This window comes from Hemiscyllium ocellatum, chromosome 23 (genome assembly GCF_020745735.1).
Source record: "Hemiscyllium ocellatum isolate sHemOce1 chromosome 23, sHemOce1.pat.X.cur, whole genome shotgun sequence".
Lineage (NCBI taxonomy): Eukaryota > Metazoa > Chordata > Chondrichthyes > Orectolobiformes > Hemiscylliidae > Hemiscyllium > Hemiscyllium ocellatum.
Genome location: NC_083423.1, coordinates 32662380 through 32677481, shown reverse-complemented (window position 1 = coordinate 32677481; position 15102 = coordinate 32662380). Strand labels below are relative to the sequence as shown.

At 40.6% G+C, this 15102-nt stretch overlaps 1 non-coding gene across 1 annotated transcript; it reads left to right on the top strand.

The window, feature by feature from the left end:
- The first annotated feature begins 8706 nt into the window (after window positions 1-8706).
- On the top strand, window positions 8707-8779 carry trnar-ccu (transfer RNA arginine (anticodon CCU)). The gene has a single exon. It is a non-coding gene; the product is annotated as a tRNA-Arg (tRNA).
- Window positions 8780-15102: the final 6323 nt, after the last annotated feature.

Sequence of the window (15102 nt, the reverse complement as noted above, 5' to 3'; positions counted from 1 at the left end):
CAGACTGCATGGCACCTCTTCCTTTATGAAAAAAAGGACAAAATACACCTCTTAAAGCCAGAGCATTGTCACATAAGGATAATGCCCTGGAAAAGACACATTTTTTTACCTTCGTTGTGTTAGTTTTCCCATAAAATTGACAAGGACAGAAACCTTGGAAATTCATGTAGGCAATTTTTGTTATTAGGAAGTTAACCTGTTAATACTGGTTTGAATGACTCGTTCTGTTTAATAATCATTTCCTTATTGTTGCAATGTCATTGGATCAGAATACTATACAGCACAGAAGAAAGTTATTTAGTTCATCATGCCATATGCTTTTTAATATCATAATCATAGATTTTAATGAAATTTTAACCGTAACATGACTTTTTTTAAAAAAAAAGGAGACACAACCTGTTGATGATTGGAGTTGTAGTGTCATAGACTTTCGCCATACTATAGGAAGGATGTGGAAGCTTTAGAACGAGTGCAGAGGGGGTTTACCAGGATGTTGCCTGGAATGGTAGGAAAATCTTATGAGGAAAGGCTGAGGCACTTGGGGCTGTTCTCATTGGAGAAGAGAAGGTTTAGGGGAGATCTGATAGAAGTGTATAAGATGATTAGGGGTTTAGATAGGGTAGATACTAAGAACCTTTTACCGCTAATGGAGTCAGGTGTTACTAGGGGACATAGCTTTAAATTAAGGGGTGGTAGGTATAGGACAGATGTTAGGGGTAGATTCTTCACACAGCGGGTTGTGAGTTCATGGAATGCCCTGCCCGTATCAGTGGTGAACTCTCCTTCTTTATGGTCATTTAAGCGGGCATTGGATAGGCATTTGGAAGTTATTGGGCTAGTATAGGTTAGGTAGGATTCGGTCGGCGCAACATCGAGGGCCGAAGGGCCTGTACTGCGCTGTATCCTTCTATGTTCTATGTTCTATAAGAGGAATTCTGGAATGAGACACCTGTACAGAATCAGAAAATTGTCAAATGGACAGACTAAAAAGGAAGAGATAATTAGGGGTTTACCTATCTAAATCCCTCTCTGCAGGAGGACACCCCGTACAGACACATTTGTGTTTTATCCTTCCAGGAATAAAAGCAAGCTTCAACCAGGTCTATATGTGTAATGGCCTGACATCCTTGTGTGTTGATTAGAATCTCCTGTGAAGGTCACAATGTCCAGGACAGCCATTAAACACTCCTGCACTGCAGGTAAGGAAATTGAAATAAAATACTCACTGTGAGCGCTGCCATTCAGCTACTGCTGGAACAAAACACAACAAAAGAATTTTAATAAACATGCAAAGCAAAGAATCTTGAAATTGACTGTTCAATTACGAATTTCAATGTTACAGGTAACATGAATTGAACTGAGCTAAATTAATTTCATTATCACATGTACTCAAATGAGTACTGTGAAAAGGTTTTAAGTCGCTGCCTCCAGCTCGATCTTAGATACAAAGGTACCAAGGTCCAATCCTTAGTTACAGGATAGAGAAACAAAGAAAAGTTACATTGCAGCAATATGCAGTATAACAATAGGTCAGAAAACAAATGGCAAAATTAAGAAGACAAACATCACAGTTGCTCTCCAAAGACTCTTTGCAACATTCATTGTAACAGCCAGAATGTTTTTCAATCACAAACAATTCAAATACTAATACTTTTCTTCCAAATGTTATCTTTTTTTAAATTGTTTTCTGTGTGCAGGAGTGACTGTGGGAGGATGTTGTTGGGTGAGAGTTAGATTGCTGTCAGCATCTACCTGGAATCTGGGGGAGTCTCATTGTTAAAAAAAATCTAACATTGTCAAATAACATAACAGCATATGACTCTGATAGCTTTTGAACATATCTTGTGAATAGGTTTCCCAACACACTTTCAGTGACAGGTGAAGTTTTTGGGAAGCCTGTGAGGAAACATTAATGATATTTGGAGGAGTAGGAGTACTTTTCCAGAAACCCAGCAGGAAGGTGTTGGTCTCTACTGCCCAGGATACTCATTTCAGAGTCACCAGACGTTTACAGTCACCACTACCATCACCAAACTACCTACATCCCCCAACCACATGCTTTCCTGGACCACCTCGGCAAAGGCAAGCTTTGTTTGTGCCATGCTGAGCAGCTGCTACTCTCTACAAATATGCCTCAACAACCAGTTGATGGCATTCATATCAGGGCAAACAGTATAAACAGTTGCAAAGTTGACAATTGCAAACATTTCATTGGTTTGCCATCCGTTCTTGCTGGCTTACAAACTGAGGTTGAGATGGATCATTAATTGAAATGACTCCCCTCGTGTCAATGGGAGTTAGGATCTAGTGGGATATGTAATAAAAAAAAGATCTAATGTTGGATGCAAAAGCAGTTTGACTGCGCTGAGATTAGTTAATAGCACCAAAGGTTCAACCCAAAATCTTCATGTCAGCTGGATTCAGGAACACTGTAGGCAGTACACTAATGTACCAAACCATCAGTTGAGCACTTTACTGAAGGTTTAGTAAGAAACATTCACAGTCAATCATCAAGACATTTAAGGTATGTGTTTTTGTGCTAATGAGCTTCCCTATGCACGATTGAACCATAAATGTTTTATCACACATTTCTCAAACTATGGAATTGCAATTTCATTCGCAAAATTGTGAAACATATTTCTACATTTAGCTTTTTACAAAGAATGATCTTTCTGTCCCAGAATATTTGTTTAAAAAGATCTTTCACCACCAACTCCATTTAGAATTTTTAAAAAGGATGACCTCCTACACCTTCTTACTATGTAACCATGGACTCTCATAGCTCTATTGGCATGTCCGCCCCAATGGGTGGATGTATATAAACATAATATCTACCAAGTTACAGACTGAATTCTCCTGCATCATTTTAAGTAATGTCTCCAAGGGATTATTGTAGCCAGCATACAGAGTGAGTGGTAGCACACTTACTGTGAGGGAGACCATTGTAGGCAGGAGGTAGGCATGGTGGATTTAGCCTTGTAATTTGTACCACTAAGAATACTGTTACACAGATTACCAGTGTTACAGCAGCAGGAGAATTTATATTTAAATTAATCAAGTTGACAATGAGGCAAGGTTTTGTTTAATCTGTTTGTGGATTAATTGTACATTTATGGATCTAAAAGGTCTGCTGATTTGTTGCTGATTTAGCTCCTATCTATATTAATTGACGAGATCTATGTCAATCTATGGTTTATTATTTTCCTCACAATTGTCTCCAAATTTCAATAATTCTTAATTGACTGTAAAGTGATGGGATTTCCTGAGATCAGCAAAGTACTCCATAAATGTAGGTATTTCTTTGTTGCTTTTCTTACTTTAACCTTTCTCCCTCTTTCTCATATTTATTATTTCTTCTCCTCTCTCTTGCAGTTGTAAACAAATCAATTTACTAAGTTCCTTTCTTTTGAATTTTCATTAGGCATTCTCAGAAGCATGTGACAAAAACTGGAGAAAGATGTTCAAAGACCTCAAGGCTTTGTTAGTCATAGACTTATTTTTCAGAAGTGTGACTAGTCAACTTTATCTGAGAAAAAAAACCGCAGAAAATCATAACTCCATCAAAGCCTCCAACTAATTGTTCTGGCACTCCTTCCAAATTAGTTTTAGTGTTTCAAAAGCAGAGCTCCAATATTGCTTTGTTTGAGTATTCTCCAAAGCTACAAAGGCTGATAGCACCAACATTCTTCATGAGATTGTATCATTAGTGTCTTGCATATAATCAAACCACCTAGAGTATACTGCAAAGTGCAGGGTCTATAGAAAATAGCTTCAAACTGGAAGTCAAAATGCTGGAACTCCTTGGCTGATTTTCCATTATCTGCATTTGTGGCAGAGATTGATAAATTCTTGATGTCACAAGGAATTAAGAGCTACGGGGAGAATGCTGGTAAGTGGAGTTGAAATACCCATCAGCCATGATTGAATGGCGGAGTGGACTCGATGGGCCGAATGGCCTTACTTCCACTCCTATGTCTTATGGTCTTATGGTCTTGTAAACCTTCTTCTGTAGGTACTCCTTCCTCTCAAGAAAAATGTAAAAGAAGGATAAACTGCATAGGATGATAGATGGAAGCCATACATAAGCAAGGGGCATTCTTGAGAATACTGCCTGCAATTGTGAAGCTTGCAGCATTTGCTGATGTAAATGAAAGGTTAGAAATGGAGAAATAGTTTCAAAATGAATCATTGTTTGTAAGTAGAAGCTGAAAGGAGATTCAAGAGATCATTTTATCTGCTTTAATTTATAAAGATGCACAGTTAACAGCAAATAGAAGGATTGCTAGTGCTGAGACTGACGAAGGGCCTTTTTTTGAGAACTATATTTAGTAAGGGAGGTGTGAAAGAGGAATCTTGACTTGTCATTTCTAGAAAGACTATTACATACCTTTTGGTACTGCAGCCAGGTCCTAGAAAAATGTGCATTGAGTTTGTTTCCTTTTGTCAACTTTCGGAAGACTAGGACAAGTCTTAAACAAGGAATCAAGTGGGCTAAAAGGGGTCATGAAATAGCTTTAGCGAGCAGAATTAAGGAGAATCCCAAAGCACTTCATTCCTACGTAAGAAGCAAGTAAGTAACTAGAGAAAGGATTGGTCCACTAAAAGATAATGAAGGAAGGCTGTGTGTCAAACCTGAGAGAATGGATGAGATTCTGAATGATTACTTTGCATGAGGAGAGGAACATGTTGAATCTTGAGATTAGAGATAGAAGTTTGAATAGTCTAGATCACATTGGCATAAGTCGGGAAGATGTGTTGGGTATGCTAAAGGTTATTAAGGTGGACAAATCCCCAGGACCGGATGGGATCTATCCAAAATTGCTGAGGGAGGTGAGAGAGGAAATAGCTGGGGCCCTTAAATACAGGTGAGGTGCTGGAGGGGTGGAAGGTTGCTCATGTTGTCCCCCTGTACAAGAAGGGTAGTAGGGATATTCCAGGTAACTACAGACCAGTGAGCTTGATGTCGGTGGTAAGGAGGTTGCTGGAAAGGGTACTGAGAGATAGGATCTATTTATATTTAGAAAAGAATGAGCTTATCAATGGTAGGCAACGTGGTTTTGTGCAGGGGAGATCGTGCCTTACCAACTTAATACAGTTCTTCGAAGAAGTGACCAAGTTGTTAAATGAAGGAAGAGTTGTTGATGTCATATACATGGACCTTAGTAAGGCGTTTGATAAGGTTCCCCATTGTAGGCTAATGGAGAAAGTGAAGTCACATGGTGTGCAGGGCGTTCTAGTTAGGTGGATAAAGAACTGGTTGAGCAACAGGAGACAGAGAGTAGTAGTTGAACGAAGTTTCTCGAAATGGAGAAAGGTGAAATGGTGTTCCACAGGGGTCAGTATTGGGGCCACTGTTGTTTGTAATATACATACATGATCTAGAAGAGGACACTGTTGGTATGATCAGCAAGTTTGCAGATGACACAAAGATTAGTGGAGTAGCATAAAACATAAGGGACTGTCAGAGAATACAGGAGGATGTAGATAGACTGGACAGTTGGGCGGAAAAGTGGCGGATGGCTTTCAATCCAAACAAATGTGAGGTGATGCATTTAGGCAAGTCTACTTCTAGAGCAAATTATACAATGAATAGAAGAGCTTTGGGAAAAGTTGATGGACAGAGAGATCTGGGAGTGCAGGCCCATTGTACCCTGAATGTTGCTGCACAGGTGGATAGAGTGCTCAAGAAGGCATATAGTATGTTTGCCTTCATTGGACGGGGTATTGAGTATAAGAGCTGGCAAGTCATGTTAAAATTTGACAGGACATTGGTTCGGCCGCATTTAGAATACTGTGTACAGTTCTGGTCGCTGCATTACCAAAAGGATGTGGACGCTTTGGAGATGGTACAGAGGTTTACGAGGATGTTGCCTGGTATGGAAGGTGCTAACTGTGAAGAGAGGTTGAGTAGGTTAGGTTTATTTTCACTAGAAAAAAGGAGATTGAGGGGGTACCGGATTGAGGTTTACAAAATCATGAAGGGTGTAGACAGGGTGGATAGAGACAAGCTTTTTTCCAGGGTGAAGGAAACAATAATGAGAGGTCATGCTTTCAAGGTGAGAGGTGGAAAGTCTAAGGGGGATACACGCGGCAAGTACTTCACACAGAGGGTGGTGGGCATTTGGAACGCATTGCCAGAGAGGTGGTAGAGGCAGGCACAGTAGATTAATTTAAGATGTGTCTGGACAGATGCATGAGAGGGATACAAATGCTTAGCAATTGACCGACAGGTTTAGACAGTACATTTGGGTCGGATCAGGCTTGGAGGGCTGAAGGGCCTGTTCCTGGGCTGTAAATTTTCTTGTCTTTTGTTCTTTCTCAGCATAATTTCCTTAGTTACTCTTTAAATTCTTACATAGTACTGAAAACTTTTTGCCCACAAACTATTTTCTGCAGCCTCACAAAATTTCTTTCCTCGTTTTGGCCACAAGGTATGAGTGTCAATAGATAATCACCACACGTTTGAATTATGATAAATCTCTGAGATGCTTCAGCCATGTGCTTATAAAGGAGATGCCTGGCAATATTAAGAAGGCATTTAGCTGTGTTGTTTAGGATTATGAATCTGGCATAGGGCTATCATGCAGAATGGTTGAGCAGGGGCACTCATTGCTCAAGGTATCGTTGGTGAGGAACTCTTTCACTGTCATCACAACTGGCCTCCGGGTAAGATTCCCCAATTTATTACAATTTCAGACAGAATACTCAAATTATCAAGTCTCAAAATGAGGTGGGTTGAATTGGATCATCTTATTAATGCCATGCCCCCTACCTCGGTTATTTGGTTGCAGCAAAATTAATTCTAAACGTGTCCCTTATTTTTTAAATGCCTTTCTTTCAACCCACATTAATTTATGTCTGAAAAAGAACCAGTTTGACCAGGCTTTCTTTGAGTTGCCAAAAATGGGAATTTATTAGTCACTAAATGAGAACAGAATTACATTCATAGCACACAGACCACAGAGATTAGAAATAAGAGGTGCATCCAAAATAATAAATAGAGGTTAAAAGATACAGAGTTCTCCAAGGAGTGGTTGATGGCTTGTTTCAGCTGTTACGTTGGCTTATACCAGCAACATTGATGTTGATAGGTGATCAGTTGATTTTAGAACTGGCTTTGCAGGACAGTTGAGAAACTGTTGTCCTATTTCTTTCAATTGTGATTTTTTTCTTGCTTTCTGGTTTCCAGCAAAGAGAAAGATGGACTTTGATTGCTTGTATCTACAACATAAGGTTGTCCAGGGATTTCCTCAGCTGTGACCCCCATTGGCACACACAAGTCAGAGTTGAAGTTGGTTTCTAATATCCTATTTTGTATATTCTGGAAAGGGGAAATACAAATGTGTCTCTGCCGTTGTTTCTCATATTATGTTCACTGTCTGAGATAACACATAAGAAACACACAAAGATAACACACAAAAAAATCAGTTTGCAATGCATTTCTCCCTTTGAAGTCCTTGTCTTTGAAATTTTCTTGACTCCTGACAAGTATGACATTCCAGTGTCTCCCTCTAAGCAGCTCAGAATTTCCATTCTCATTTTTTCTTTGATAGTCTATTTCTTTTTAAACAAACATATTGTAATTGAAAGATGAATGTATCCTTAGGCTGTCTGGGGTTATGATCTGTCGCCGTGACACTGTCTTTTACAACCTAACCATCGGTCTTTCATTAACTCATAATTACCTTTTTTTTTAGATAATTACTAAAGAAACAAAGCATTTGCATTGTTATAATTATAATCTTGCACAAGTTAATGATGATACTATTGTTACAAAAATATACAATTAATGTGCTGCTAGTCAAAAGGTATTTCCCTGAATTTTATGATGAAAAATAAGATTTTTTTTTCCATGTTCCAAACTGATTGAAATATAAGAAGAAATTACTGGTTATGTGTGCATTGGGGGAAAATTCTTCGGTACAAAGGCACATCTTAACACTGAGTGCAGTACCAGGAGAGCAGCACTGTTGGACATCTGTCAGGTGAGACCTTAAGCCAAAACTCTTTCTACTTGTTCTGGTGGATGTGTAAGATTCAATAACAAAGTTCTAAAGGAGAGCAAGAATATTAATTCTAGGTGTCCTGACTAATATCCATCTTGCCATCCATATCACAAAAAAAAATCAGACTATCTGGTTATTATCAAGCTAATGTTTGTGGGAATTTGATGAGCCCACATTGGCGACTGTCTTTCCTACATCACCACAATGCCTACATCTCAAAATTACTCCACTGAATGCAAAATACTTTGGGATGCCCTATGGTTGTGAAAAGTGTTACGTAAATTCATTCATTCAAGTTGCAATTGCATTCAGTTGCATGCAAAGACAAGGTTCGCCTGAAAGATCTGGTTGGACTAACTGGACAGAAAAATGTAACTTTCAAAGGAGGTGAGTGTGGTGAATGAGTTTGGCTTACAAGATCCAACACAACCACAATTACATCACAGTATGCCTTTAATAAAGAAAAGGAGTGCAGAAATGGGATATGCCTAGGAACATTGACATTAATTAATATGCATAGAGGAAGAGGCATTAATAGTTACTGTATCAAAAAAACAGAATGAGCAAGATTTCATGGGGGTCTGCAGACATGGCATGAAAAATAATGCTTAGGCTTTCATCCCATTGACATAGCTATCCCCGTGGAGACACAAGAATGGGTGCATGTGGTAATTGTATCCTATAACAGGAAACCTGTGCAGCTCCAGTGGCCTAATGGATAAGGCACTGGCCTCCTACGCCAGGGGTTGTGGGTTCAAGTCCCATCTGGGGTGTCTGACTCTTCCTTGTGTGTCCTTAATCTGCTTTGCCAACAACCGCTTATCTGCGTTCAGTTGATGGGGTGGGGTGTTCCCTGTCGCCATATGCAGCACTTTTAGGGGCGGCACGGTGGCACAGTGGTTAGCACTGCTGCCTCACAGCGCCAGGGACCTGGGTTCAATTCCCGCCTCAGGCGACTGACTGTGTGGAGTTTGCACATTCTCCCCGTGTCTGCGTGGGTTTCCTCCGGGTGCTCCGGTTTCCTCCCACAGTCCAAAGATGTGCGGGTCAGGTGAATTGGCCATGCTAAATTGCCCGTAGTGTTAGGTAAGGGGTATATGTAGGGGTATCGGTGGGTTGCGCTTCGGCGGGTCGGTGTGGGCTTGTTGGGCCGAAGGGCCTGTTTCCACACTGTAAGTAATCTAAAAAATGACTGCCATGCCATGTTAGACACAATGGATGGAATTTTAATCACCAAAAGTATGTGAAATGGTGTCGTACAGGATGTTAAAATGTTAAAAATCCCAAATCTGAAGCTAACCTGCATTACATCTCCCTGTTTCTGAGTTGAATGAAGGCAGGATGAGTGTTTGATGACATGGAGATGCTCATTTAAATATTATGATCAGATGTCTCATTGATCTCCATTTTGTTTTACCTGAGTATCAGGAAACCTGGCAGTTAATGAAAGGTGGGCAATGTTGAATCACAAGGGTAACTGGTTGCTTCTGCATCACTGCCTAACCATAATCTCCTATCTCTCCAATTTCCATCAGTTTTTCTGTTCCCTCCTCCCCTATCTCTGCTTCCTGGCCATTGCTTCTGATTTTCCTGTGATGTCTCTGAACTCCCTTTCCACCATCGTTCATTCATGTCCAGGAGGTCTTTGATCTCCTCTCCAAACCTTAAATCTCCCCAAAAGACCTCACGTCTCCAGATCCACAGCCCTCTTCCAACCTTGCACCCTTCAGACATCAGCCCTTCCACTCTGCCTTTGAGCCCTTTCAATCCCTGTTCTCTTACTCTCTGTTCCCTACTACAGTCTGATGCCAAATGAGTGCACTCCAGGAAGTCAGTTAATTTTTCAGATAAGGTGTCATGACCAAGAAATTGACTAGAAAAATTGTTAACCAGGTTCAGAAAATTTAATTTGAAAGGACCCGTGGGAAACCTATTCTTCTGGATTTCTGAATCTCAAAATATGTCCAGCACATCATTCCCTCCTTGACTGTAAATTTATTGGGCTAATGCATTATTTAACCAAATTGTGCCATAGGATCATCAAGCTGTACAACAGGGAAACAGACCGTCCTGTCCAACTCGTCCATGCCAATCAGATATCCTAAACTAATCTAGTCCCATTTGCCAGCACTCGGTCCATATCTCTCCAAATCCTATTCATATACACATCCAGATGCCTTTGAAATTTTGCAATTGTACCAGCCTCCTCCACTTCCTCTGGCAGCTCATTCCATACACGTATCACCCTCTGCATGAGTAAGTTGTCCCTTAGGTCTCTTTTATATCTTTCCCCTCTCACCTTAAACCTATGGCCTCTGGTTCTGGAGTCCCACCCCATGGGGAAAAAAAAACTTTGTCTATTCATCCTATCCATGCCCCTCATGATTTTATAAACCTCTATAAAGTCACCCCTCAGCCTCCGATGCTCCAGGGAAAACAACCCAGCCTATTCAACCTCTCCCTATAGCCCTGGCAAAATCCTTGTAAATCTTTTCTGAACACTTTCAAGTTTTACAACATCCTTCTGATTGGAAGAAGACCAGAATTGTAACAACTGTATCCTTCCTTTAAGGCATTGTATTTTGAGGCCTGATTTTAAGAATTAAGTTTCAAAATTCATTTTTTTTCCTTTAATATGCAAAAATGAATCTCTTTGATTAGAATTAAATGCTCTGAATCATATGTATTTAATGTTATTCTTTTATTAAAGTTCAGGATACTACAGAAGCTGAGAAGTTGTGTGTAGTTCTCAGTAGACAGGACATGTTTAGTAAGGGACAGAAACTGAAGCGGGCTGGTCAAAGAAATTATGGAATCTTATTGTTAAGTAGTTTGCACAATACCCAAAGTCAACACTTTAAAATAATGGTTGTATCCCAATTCTTCCTTAACCAAACGGGAACAGGGTTATGTTCCAGGATCTAACTCTAACTTCCCTTTGACCTTCTTCAACTGTTATGCCAGGATAAATGTTAATGCTTGGACAATAATGTTTATCATGGTATACAATAGAAACGTTTCCTTAACAAAACAGAGCCAAATTAATTTCACTCAGGTAGAAGTATGACTTTTCAGAAGCTATCAATTAGTCCATTTTATTTGATACTTCCAGACATCTTGTTAATTGCTCAATGCCTAGGAATCCCATGGCCTTCAGCATTTCCCTATTCACCACATAAATACACATGTTACTTGACACAATCCCAAAATTCTGAACCCAAATTTAGTTCAGCTTGTTCATTTTAAAATATGTTTGCAATTAATACTTTCAAATCGTCTTTCAACAATTGCAGAAGTTAATTTAAAGTGTTAGGTGCGACTGGGTTGAACACTTGACAGCAGACAACCCTTGCACTGTGAGGCTGATTGGATTTGCTTAACGTCTTTATGTCTGGTGAATGTAGTCTGCCATCAAATGTTAGATCAACTGCATTGAGTAAAATCTCACAAACCTGTGCAACTGTCCAAACTGTCAGACAAGGATATTATCAAAGCTTTCAATTTACCTGATGATGTCATTCCAAACATTTCTCAAAACTGCATAAAGTCGATGTGTGTAATTGTGGAAAAGTTTCCATTGAGATCAGCCTGCCTGAGGGACAAAACGAAATATAGTATTTGTATTTGTATGATGCATTTCCTGTCATAATTGACAGCTGGTTTATGAGATTACAGCTTGGGATATGATTACATGGCCTAAGACATTAGGAATCGGGATTTATTTGAATGCCAGAGAGTGTCTTCTGATTGAATCCAACATTCTGAAAATAACAATAATTGCCCTTGATAAAAAAAATGTCAATTATGTCTTTTTGCTCCTGTCTGTTTCATTTTGGACTGCATTAACATTTCTAAACTTGTCAAGTCTCAATTAATTACACTGTTATAGTAAAATAATTTCAGTTCTGTCTAGTTCAGTAAATTTGCAATCTAGATTCCCAGTTTCTTAGCAATTTGTATTGCTCCCAAAGAGCTGAACTGCTAACATTGCACCTACAATTTAATCTTGAAACAAGCTTTCATGCAGGAATATGCTGTGCGGTGATGAAACACAAATGAATCCCTAGGACTGATTGTACACTACCAATGTTTTCTACTTGTATGTTAATACTTTTGTTATGAAGGAATCAAACTTTAAAAAAATTGGTCACTTGTCATTGTAAATATTGACTGAAAGAATCTTTATTTGCGTGAATAACACCTAATCTATTTTCAGTACTTGTTTTATTTCACATTGGAGTGAATATTGACACCACTATGTTAGTCAGTAAATTAGTGATGGATTGGACTTGAGAATTTATGAACCCATGGTTAAACTTACAACAAACACAAAGCTCCTAATGAGAGTTGTATTGTTTTTCCACCGAAATGTAGCAAGTGCAGGGTTTTGGATCATGTAACACGTGCCAAAAATCAATCCCAGTTTCTATGTACTATTTATTGGATTCATAAAGTGTCAAATATATAGCTCAAGATGTTTGAGAGGTTACCAAGCCCTCAGCACACTATGGCTGAAAGCTATGAATGTTGTAAACTTGAATGTGGTGCCAAGAACATGTATAAAAAAAGACCAACGCCAAAATGTAGAGTGACAGAAGAGGTAGAGACAACCTCCAAGATAGCACTGCTAGAAATTCCAGCTGGAAGTAATCCAGGACTCGAGGCTGAGAATGAAGAACAAAAGGGTACACACTTCCTCCTTCAAAAATCAAGACCTTACCACCCAGCTCTCTCTGACCACAGTGATAGCCATTCTGGAACTGGAATGGGATTCCATGTTGGTTGGTGTCCATAGATGAGGCAATAGATGAAGCAGTGGATCTGGAAAGCAGAGCAGCATGACAGCTGGACAGGAGCCAGGCAGTGAAGTGGCTGAATGCCAACTCTGGTCTGAGCAATACCTCAACCATCTCTTGCAAAACTCCACCATCAACCTCTGCTCCCTGTGCAGGAGGCCTTACCTCCTCCTGCTTCCAGCGCAGACCGCCTTCCCCACTCCTGACTTTAATCACATTCCTACTAGATGCTGAAACTCCACCTTGCTACCTTGACCGTTGTCAGTGCTGGATGATGATGTCACTGCACATGAAACAGGGTTACATCACTAGCACATCCCGCAACACATCCTACACCCTGTCCTGTCATAGCCATGTAATGCTACTGGTCATATCTGTTCATGCACAGTTTCCATATTGCATTACAGAGAATCATTTTGAAAGCAGAAAGGCCTGAAATAGTGTCCTTACCCCCAAGGTGCCTTCCCCCAAAGTCAAAGGTGCTTTTCTGTCCAAACCTTTCCATGAGGGACAAATGATGCAGTTCAACAATTTGAAGTGTTCTGCAGCAATGTGGGTAGACACATCCTTTACAACACCAGAAACAGGTGGAAACTCAGCACACTAAATGTTTGCGAATCAAGAGTCCATGCCTAACCTGATGCTACCACACTCCAAGGTGACCATCTCAATGAGAATATCATTGCTCCACTATGAGGTTGCTCCACTACCCCACTATCCATGAATTTTTACATGGTATCCATTCAAACATAATCCATCTTTGACCCATTGCCAAAGATGACTTGAGTCACTGTGACAGTGCAGGTTTTGGAAATAGGCCAGATTGCACCACATACAACACCCCCAACAACACATCACACCTGATGAATGGTATCTTCCCCATAGTGGAGAGGGAGTGTCACTTCTACAGGCCCCATTTCTGCCTTACCTTGTATATAAGCTTTAGGCAGTTGACCAGTCCCTCTGAACCATGTCTTCAATTAATATGACCTGAGAATGAAGGAGGCAAATGATCAGTCAGTCTGGTTTCTGAAAACATAATCCCACTCTTGCCTCGACTTACCTTGGTTTCTGAGGCTGATAGACCTGATGCTCTGAAGGGACCATGGAGGCAACCGGGGACAATTGCATACCAGAGGGAGCAGAGACCCTACATCCATTGCTGCATCCATCACTTTGATGACCATTGGCACCCATTAACCTGCTTGTTGCTCCTGTATCTGTCTCTGATTGCCAGCATCATCGGGTCTTCTCATGCCTGGGGTTGAACAGGTGCTTGCCTCCGAGTGTCAGCAACACCAGGTGTTTCTTCTTCAAATGGCTAAGGAGACATGGCAATGGAGTTCACCAGCAGGAGTTTCCGAATTTAATCGAGACAATACTCACCGAGGTGTCAGTATCAGAGGCAGCCTTACCAAGGATTTCTCTATGTCCCTGTGCTCTCTTCCTTGGAGCTGGTGAAAGGATGCCTTATAGGGCATCCCTCTTAACCGTGGTCAACATTGACGTCCCAGCGGTATTTAGATTCATAGAGTCATAGAGATGTACAGCATGGAAACAGATCCTTTGGTCCAACCCATCCATGCCACCAGATATCCCAATCCAATCCCACCTGCCAGCACCCGGCCCATATCCCTCCAAACCCTTCCTATTCTTATACCAATCTAAATGCTTTTTAAATGATGCAATTGTACTAGCCTCCACCACTTCCTCTGGCAGCTCATATCATACACATGCCTACAAGACAAAAAAGAGACAAAGCATCACGACTAAGAGAAGTTGTGGTAGGTGAAAAATAGATTAATAGTGGGTTAAAAAGAGAGTTGCAGTGCAATGAGGTGCCCTGAGCTAGTGAACAGGCAGAGCAGAGGGCATGCAGGGTTAGTAATGCAGAGCATTAGGGTGGGAGATTGTGAATGACACTTTCAGATGTCACATGTGAAAGTGAGTGTGGTAGAGCATGAGCCTTGCTGGGAGGTGTGTGCGATAGTAGAGGTAGAGTGAGAATGAAGAAGCAGAGAGAAGATGGTAGCACTTACCTTGGTTTTGCAGAGAAGGTCATTGACCTTCCTAATCTATTGGCTGTTCCTTCAAAGTGTGGGGTGATGAATGGTCCACAGATCACCTTCTTTAGTACGCAAGGAATAATGTGCACCTTAACATATCTCAGTTCCAGGTAACCAGGAGCAGTGACAAACTGACCCAGATAGGAACCTCAGACCAGGTTTGCAGGGTTTGGTGGTGTGGGGGAGGAAGATGACCCTCCTTTTCACCAGCCCATCCACAAGACTTTGAGGTCT